The sequence below is a fragment of the Lathyrus oleraceus genome, chromosome 1, assembly GCF_024323335.1.
Source record: "Lathyrus oleraceus cultivar Zhongwan6 chromosome 1, CAAS_Psat_ZW6_1.0, whole genome shotgun sequence".
Classification (NCBI taxonomy): Eukaryota; Viridiplantae; Streptophyta; class Magnoliopsida; order Fabales; family Fabaceae; genus Lathyrus; species Lathyrus oleraceus.
In genome coordinates, this window is record NC_066579.1 from 183,479,678 (window position 1) to 183,488,194 (window position 8,517).

Below are 8,517 nucleotides of genomic sequence, written 5' to 3' on the forward strand. Positions count from 1 at the left end.
TGGTGAAGGCGGATATGTTTGGGGTTGGCTATCAGCCAGATCAAGACTTGTTTGGGCAAAACAGAGGATGTCGTCCACCGTTCACATTCGTCAGTGCTGGAATGTTGGACCCAGGTCACGCCTGTATAGTAGGTGGAGAGATTGACAGTGACCGCGGACTGGACTCGTGGATAAAAGCGTGCGTACCAGGGAACTGGAAGGCTTCAAAGATCATCATTGTCACTCGTCCGGAAGAGTAATATTTTCTGTTTTCTATTCTATTTGCATGAAAGCCATACGTTTTGCCCGAAACGTAATGGTTCATTGTAAAGGCCATCTCATATGTTTCATTGTGCAACGTTTTGCATCATTAATAAATGGATGTTTTTCACATTAAAAGCGGTGTTCCCTGTTTTTCATTTATTTTTGCAGTTTTAAAAATAAAAACAAAACAAATAAAAATGGCAATGTTTGTTTTCATTTTCTTTCCTTGTGTTTTGTCTCGTTCCGACTTCGAAAAATAATTCTCCGGATCTCATTGATAACAATTTGGTTACACCTCATATGACTTCGACAATCTGATATATCATGCCGAAAAAGAAGGCGAAGAAGATTGTGATCTGCTGGAATTAGCCAGGTTGTTGAAATAAGAGGAGAAGGTGATTCAGCTGCACGAAGGGCGAGTTGAGCTTGTTAACCTGTATACTGCCGAGGTCAGAAAGGAAATGAAAATTGGGGCCGCTTTAGAGGCGAGTCGAGAGCAGAATGGTAGTCCTGTGGAAAGAGCATGTGGATACCTTCGCCTGGTCGTGTCAGGATATGCCAGGGTCGGATACCGATGTCGTTGTGCACGAGCTATCATGGGGAGGAGACTGTCCTCTAGAGAAGCGGAACGCCGGTGCCACGTATCATAGTGACTTTGTTTCATGATATGATTCATCATGAAATCGAATGTTATGTTGATAACATGATAGCAAAGTCCCAAACAGAAGAGGGGCATCTGGCAGACCGGGGCAAGTCGTTTGACCGGTTGAGATAATTCAGACTGAGGTTGAATTCGAATAAGTGCACTATCAGAGTGCGGGTCGGTTAGTTGCTGGGGCTTATTGTGAGCGGAAAAGAGGAATCGAGGTTGATCCTGCTAAAAAAAAAAAAAAAAAAAAAACAAGAAGTGCCTGAACCGAGAACCGAAAAAGAGGTTCGTGGTCTATTCGGTAGATTGAACTGCATTTCACGGTTCATATCTCACCTAATAGCCACGTGTGAACCGATATTCAAGTTGTTGAGAAAAGATCAAACGGTCAGGTGGAATAGTGATTGCCAAGGGGCATTGAGAAATAAAAAAATAAGTTGCAGGAGCCTCCGATTCTGTTGCCTCCCTATGGAGAGAGACCATAAACCCTATACTTGACAGCCCTCGAGGGGTCTATGAGGTGTGTACTGGGGCAGCATGACGAGTCTGGTCGAAAAGAGCATGCAATTTACCTTAGCAAAAAGTTTACCGATTGTGAAACAATACATTCACTGCTCGAGAAAACTTGCTGTACTTTGGCATAGGCTGCTCGCCGACTGAGACAGTGTATGCTGGTTCATACCACTTTGTGGATTTCAAGATGGATATGATCAAGTACATATCTGGGAAGTCAGCATCGACCGGACGGGTTGCGAGATGGCAAGTGATTCTGACCGAATGTGATATACAGTACACCGCTCAGAAGGCGATGAAGGGGAGTGTATTGCCTGGTTACCTCGCCTAACAACCTTGAGGATTGTCAATCGGTGAGGTTTGAGTTCCCTGATGAGGACATCTTGAGGTGCTCAAATCAAAAGATTGAGAGTAACCGATCCCGGAGGAGGGGCCTGACCCTGAATCCGAACGGATTTTGATTTCTGATGGGGTCATTAACATGAATGGAAGCGGAGTTGGTGTTGCTTTGGTTACGCCGAAGAGATCCCATATTCCTTTTGTTGCCCGGATAACATTTGAATGCACCAGCAAGGGTGGCTGAGTACGAAGTTTGTATACTGGGTATCGATCTCCGGTGCGTACATCTACTGGGGCAACACCTTTCTCGCTCGTGTATGGAATGGAAGCCGTACTACCGGTTGGAGGTCCAGATTCCCTCTTTGAGAGTCCCGAGGGATGTGAAATTGCAAGAGGCTGAATGGGTAAGGACCCGGTATAGAGAGTTAAGCCTGATTGAGGAAAAGAGGCTGGCAGCCATCTGGCACGGGCAGTTATACCAGCAACGGATGAAGCGTGCTTTTAACTGGAGAGGCTGACCTCGGGTGTATCACGTGGGTGATATGGTGCTGAAAAGGATCCTTCCTCCTCAAAACGATCGTAGGGGAAAATGACACCGAATTATGAAGGTCCATTCGTGGTCAAGAAGGTTTTCTCTGGTGGAGCCTTGTTGCTAACGACCATGGATGGCGAAGATTTTCCATCCCCTGTGAATGCGGATGCAGTTAAAAAATACTTCGTATAAGAGACCCGCTGGACGAAAAGAATAAAATAGTCCAGGCAAAAATGGGCATCCCGGTGAACCAAAAAGAAAAATAAAAAGGTTCGGGCAAAAGTTAGGGATAAAAAGAAAAAATTGTACACCCGGCAAGTTGAAAACCTGAAAAGGCGGCTTGGGCAAAAAAGGGTATCCCGGTGGACTGAAAACTCGAAAGGGCGGTCCAGGCAAAAGAGGGATTGAAACGAACAACTGCGTCTAGCATGATCGTTTGCACTTTGGATATGACACATGGATAATCCCCGACAGGGATCGGTCGGAAGTGTCTTGTTCAGAAGGCAGAAAGCACGGAGAGTCTGAGGACATATGGGGTGTAACCGAGTTGGAACTCGATGAGATCACGGTTTCACATTGCCATTAGGATAGATTTTTCCTTTTGTGCGCAATTACCTCTTTTCAGGAATTGCTTCCTTTGTATCGCTCATTTTCGAGCCACATTCTTTCAGTCAATAAAATGCATGTTTAGTCAAATAATTTTGTTCTTGTTTTCATTACCGCGTTGATTGCAAAAACATCCAATTATTTGTGATAAAGAATCTTTGCATTTTTAGACATACAGGTCCCTTCCAATGCATGTTTATAAGATTGAAAGCTTGAAATCTTATTCGGAAGGTTGAGCGACTCAAGTGTTGAAATCTTGACACGCCTGGGGCACGTTTTATCTAACGATCTCTTTTGCAGGTGCTGTTAGATATTTTCACTCACTTGCAGGTTGTGATGTGGAAGCTTTTGACGAAACAATCCCCACGGAGTCCAAGCAGGGACGAATGAATGAAGGAATGGTGAAAAGACGGCGAAGACGTACGACGATCCTTGAGAATTAATCAAGAAGACTCTTCAAAGTCTGAGATTGAAAAGTTTGTACCAATCCCAGGAGTTCGCTCTCCGTAGAGTACGGAGCAGTCAAGAATACAAGGTGATGAATCAGAAAAGTCCAGGCGAGTCTGGGAGTTCTCAAAATTGGAAAGCTGACATTGGATTTGGATGATGAATACCAATGGTTCGACGAGTCGACGGGTGTTCGGTATCAGACTTTCCTCATCTCCCCAAGCAGAGTCGGGAGGACTAATTCCCCAGCAGATTCAAGGTCTGTGTTTTCTCTAGCAGGGTCGGGATGGTTATCTCCCCAGCAGGTTTTAAGTCGGTGTTTCCTCAGCAGCCAGGCCTGAAGGTTGTTGTTTCCCAGCGGAGGTATCTGTGGGTGGTGGTTTCCCAGCAGAGGCGGGATCGTTATTATCCCCAGCAAGTCAGAGACTGTTGTTATCCCCACAGAGTGCGGTGGTGGTTGATTCCCCAGCGAAGTCCCCAAGCGGATCGGGTGCAGAGGAGGTTTTCCCCAGCAAGGGTTGCCTTTTTCCAGCAGCGGTGCTATTCCCCAGCAGGGTGGAGATCGGAGTGTTGGCAAGTTCCTCAGCAGAGCGCCTCGAGCTCCTCAGAAGAGTCCCTTGAGGGGGATACTTTTTTATGCATTCATCATATAGATAAGCATATCATATTGCATAATAAATCGCGTAGCATTTCCATGATTATGGAGCATTACGCTAAAAAATCATGCATCATCATTGCAAGCATACGCTAGTCTCGAGCCGTGGTTACCGCTTGAGATTTGGTTTCACCGGATGGTGAAGATGTTACTCGGATGAGTTTAGCATCATGACGCGATCAACGCGACTCGAGCCGTGGTTACCGCTTGAGATTTGGTTTCACCGGATGGTGAAGATGTTACTCGGATGAGTTTAGCATCATGACGCGATCAGCGCGACTCGAGCCGTGGTTACCGCTTGAGATTTGGTTTCACCGGATGGTGAAGATGTTACTCGGATGAGTTTAGCATCATGACGCGATCCGCGCGACTCGAGTCGTGGTTACCGCTTGAGATTTGGTTTCTCCGGATGGTGAAGATGTTACTCGGATGAGTTTAGCATCATGACGCGATCAGCGCGACTCGAGCCGTGGTTACCGCTTGAGATTTGGTTTCACCAGATGGTGAAGATGTTACTCGGATGAGTTTAGCATCATGACGCGATCAGCGCGACTCGAGCCGTGGTTACCGCTTGAGATTTGGTTTCACCGGATGGTGAAGATGTTACTCGGATGAGTTTAGCATCATGACGCGATCAGCGTGACTCGAGCCGTGGTTACCGCTTGAGATTTGGTTTCACCGGATGGTGAAGATGTTACTCGGATGAGTTTAGCATCATGACGCGATCATCGCGACTCGAGCCGTGGTTACCGCTTGAGACTTGGTTTCACCGGATGGTGAAGATGTTACTCGGATGAGTTTAGCATCATGACGCGATCAGCGCGACTCGAGCCGTGGTTACCGCTTGAGACTTGGTTTCGCCGGATGGTGAAGATGTTACTCTGAGGAGTTTAGTATCATGATGTCAGATCAGCAATGTTCCCCAGTAGTACGATACTGGAGGAAACTTTTCCGTCGGGCGGAGATGGAAATAAAATCAAAGGACGTTACGCGATCAGCGTGGAAATACAGTTCAATCAGAGAAAAGCAAAAAGATTATCATCAGAAAGTTCCGGAGTTCAAGAAAAGCAAAAAAAAGAAGAAGATGATAATAATCCCCAGCGGATATGGTGTTCAGGCCATGGTTATCCTTGTGTTGCCATTTATTTTGGTATCCAGGTCGACATTCTGTTTCGGTGATCAAGCCGACTTTCTCCGTACCAGACGGGTTCTTCTTTTGAGATTGCTTCTTTGCCGGGTCTGATAGGCATTGTTAGTTATTTTCCCATCAGAGTGAAAATTGTTCGTCTGTTCTTGGTATTCAATCACTCTTCACCCTGATCATCTGAAAGTCGAGGCTATTCATATCGACAGGTTCACAGTGGATTGAATAGGGGCAGCTGTAACACCTCAAAATTTGCCCTCCTCTCTTGGGACTAGCTTAGCATATTGCATTTCATCTTTTAGGTCATTAGGCATTGCATATTTGCATATCATGTGGCAACATCAAGCAAGTCATCCTCCTAGGTCTTGATCAGAAGATAAAGAGGTTAAAAGATTCAAGCTTGAGGGTCCTATTGAATTGATCACTAGCCATCTGAGGGTTTGTGCTTCAAATTAGGGTTTCTTGGTTCCTCAAGGAGGTTGATCATTATCTTATTGGAAATGGTATATCATCATCATCATGGTCTTATCATCATCAAAAGATTCATTGTGCTTGATCAGATGCCTTGGGATTAGGGTTTTGACCTCTGGTCAACCCTAATCAGTTGTATTGAGCCAATCAGGGTTTTGTCAAGGAGATGAGGTTTTCAATGAGATGGGGGATCATCATATGGTTTTATTGAGCTTATGGAAGTTAGGGTTTCATTGTGGAGCCATTTCATCAGGAGTTTGAGGCTCAAGTTCATCTGTGCATAGCCCATTCATCTATCAGTCAACAAAAGTCAACCACAAGTCAACTGATGGATTTGGAGGTGGGAGAGGGTTAGAAACACTTCATTCATGTCCAAACAAGTTTCATTTGACATTTCAAACATCAACAATGAAGAAAATAAAGTCAGATGAAAACTTTCCAAAAATAGAAAGTGACTTGTAATTCAAAATTGCCAAAAATGGAAAGGTTTTCTCCTCAAGATTACATGTCCAAAAAAGCTTCAAATGAAATTTTGTCCAACATGAAAGTTGTAGATCTTGCTCTCACCTTTCCAAAAAGTCTAAGAACATGAATTTCTCATGTATGGTTGGCAAGTTATGGATCAATCTTGGTCAAGAAAATTTGAACTTCAAAAGTGCATAACCTTTGAACCAAAAGGCCAAATGGAGTGGGATTTTTTGCCACATTCTTCTCTTGTCATGTACTATCCAAAATACACATCCTAATCCATGAATTTCCATTGCAAAAAAATTGGCATTTCCATATGAATTTGGAGGGAAAATTGCAATTTCAAAATTTAGGCATGGCATTCATTTGCTACCACTTGCCTTGGCCTCTAAACATCATTTCCAAGTGAACTAAGACAGAAAATGAGCACTGTTACATTGCTTGGCATGCACATGAGGGTGGATTGGCTAATTGGTCATAAAACTTGGTTTTCCTTAATCACTTGCATTTTTGGCTAATTATGATTAGCAACCTCATTAACAGAAGATATAAAAGCTAAATTACAATTGTTTTGGCCTAAGCATAACAAAATTCAGATCTAGATCTAGGTTTCCAAAGAGCTTCACATTTTTCCTCTCAACTTTTCTCCTATTTTCTTCACAAACCGTGCCAAGATCTTGATTGATCCTTCATCCATATGCATAATTGAAGCCATTAGAAGCAAGATCACAAGGTTTTCGAGCAAATTCAAGGACTGTTGAAGCATGTGTTCAACAATGGCAAATGGAGATTTGAGCTAGATCGTGCCAATTCAACTCTCAAGCATCATACAAGAGTGTTAGATCATCTGTTTTTGCTTGCCAAGGCCTGAATCCAACATTTTCACTTCTGCCATTCAATTGAGGTCAATTTTCGAATGTTTTAATTCATGAAATTAATGGATGCATGTGGTAGATCTTGGAATGTAGAGTAATCTGCAATTTGAACCATTGAAATCCATGAAGAAATGAACAAGTTACATTGATTAGAAGTTTCATGTGTGAATATGTTTTGCTTCGAATCTATGAATCTAGGATGAATTAGGTTAAAATAGGTTTAGATTGTTGATGTACGTTGAAAGAGGATTCCAATGGTATGGATTTCATGAATTTCTGAGCACAATTGTTCTTGAGCCTAGGGTTTATGATGAACACGTATGAACATTTGGATTTTCGTTTCCAGAAAGGTTGTAGATCTTTACCAGCGTTGCCTGCATGCGTTTGGTTGTTATACGCTCATGCACTAGACCACGTGTCCGTTCACTTAAATTAGCGCGCACCAGTTTCAAATACATACTCGCTTCGATTCTCTGCTGGAGCAAATCCAAACCATGCCTTTGCTTTTTAATTCCTTATGCCATGCCATTCATGTATGCTTGTTCATGTCATTTTCTATTTTTCTCTTCCATTCAAAATTCCATAACTCATTGAATAATTATCCAAATTGCATGGGATTTTTTGCATAATGTTCTTCATGATCTCTACTATTTTTTGATGATTTTTCCAGAAATTGTGCACTGTTGGATTTTTATTTTGCTTAGGGATTGTGTATGTGTATGTTTTCATGACCTACTTTTCCATATCCTTCATGAAATGATGAGATTTTATCCAACATTCTTGAAATTTTGCATGATCAAAATAGACACCTTAATGGACATTTTGGTATAGAGTTTGTATTTTTCCCATTCCTGGTTGTTGAGATATGATCATTTGAATATAGGTGTGACAATTTGTGTCACACCATTGCTTGCTTGACTTGAGGAATTTATTTGCCATGCCAATTCAATTCTAATTGATGTGACTTTTTGCATTATGATACTTCTGGATGTTAGGATTGCTTGTGAATTTTTATGGATATTTTGAGTGCATTTCCAATTTGTTTGAGATTTCTCTTCTGGTTGGTCATTTGAGGACGTTTGATGAGTGTTGAACTTAGATGATTTGTGAAATTCTTGATGTTTATCATATGGACTTGAAATTTTGTGGAGTGATTCTAGACACATTGAAGTTTGCCATGGATTTGGTTTGAGTCATTTATCATGTGTAGATTCTGTTTTGGGCTTGTGTGAAGTTGATGCAGGAATTTGTGCTTCCTTTGTGCTTATTTTTCATACCTTGCCTTATGGGTTTTATTTGACATGCTTCCACTTGTCCAAATGACTTGAAATTTGGTATGATGATCATGTTATGAGTGCTATTAGTCATGATTTTTCTTGGGATTTATTGAATTATTTTTGAGTGGATTTGGATTGATTCATTCTGTTTGCTTCAATGAGCTTTGAACTTGCATGCTTTACCTCATTTGCTTTGTGAAATGAAATTGGTGTATGATATGAATGTGAGACCACTTGGACATTTTTCTTATTTGATTGAACTTGATTATTGTCAATTATCATGTTCTGTTTTGAATTA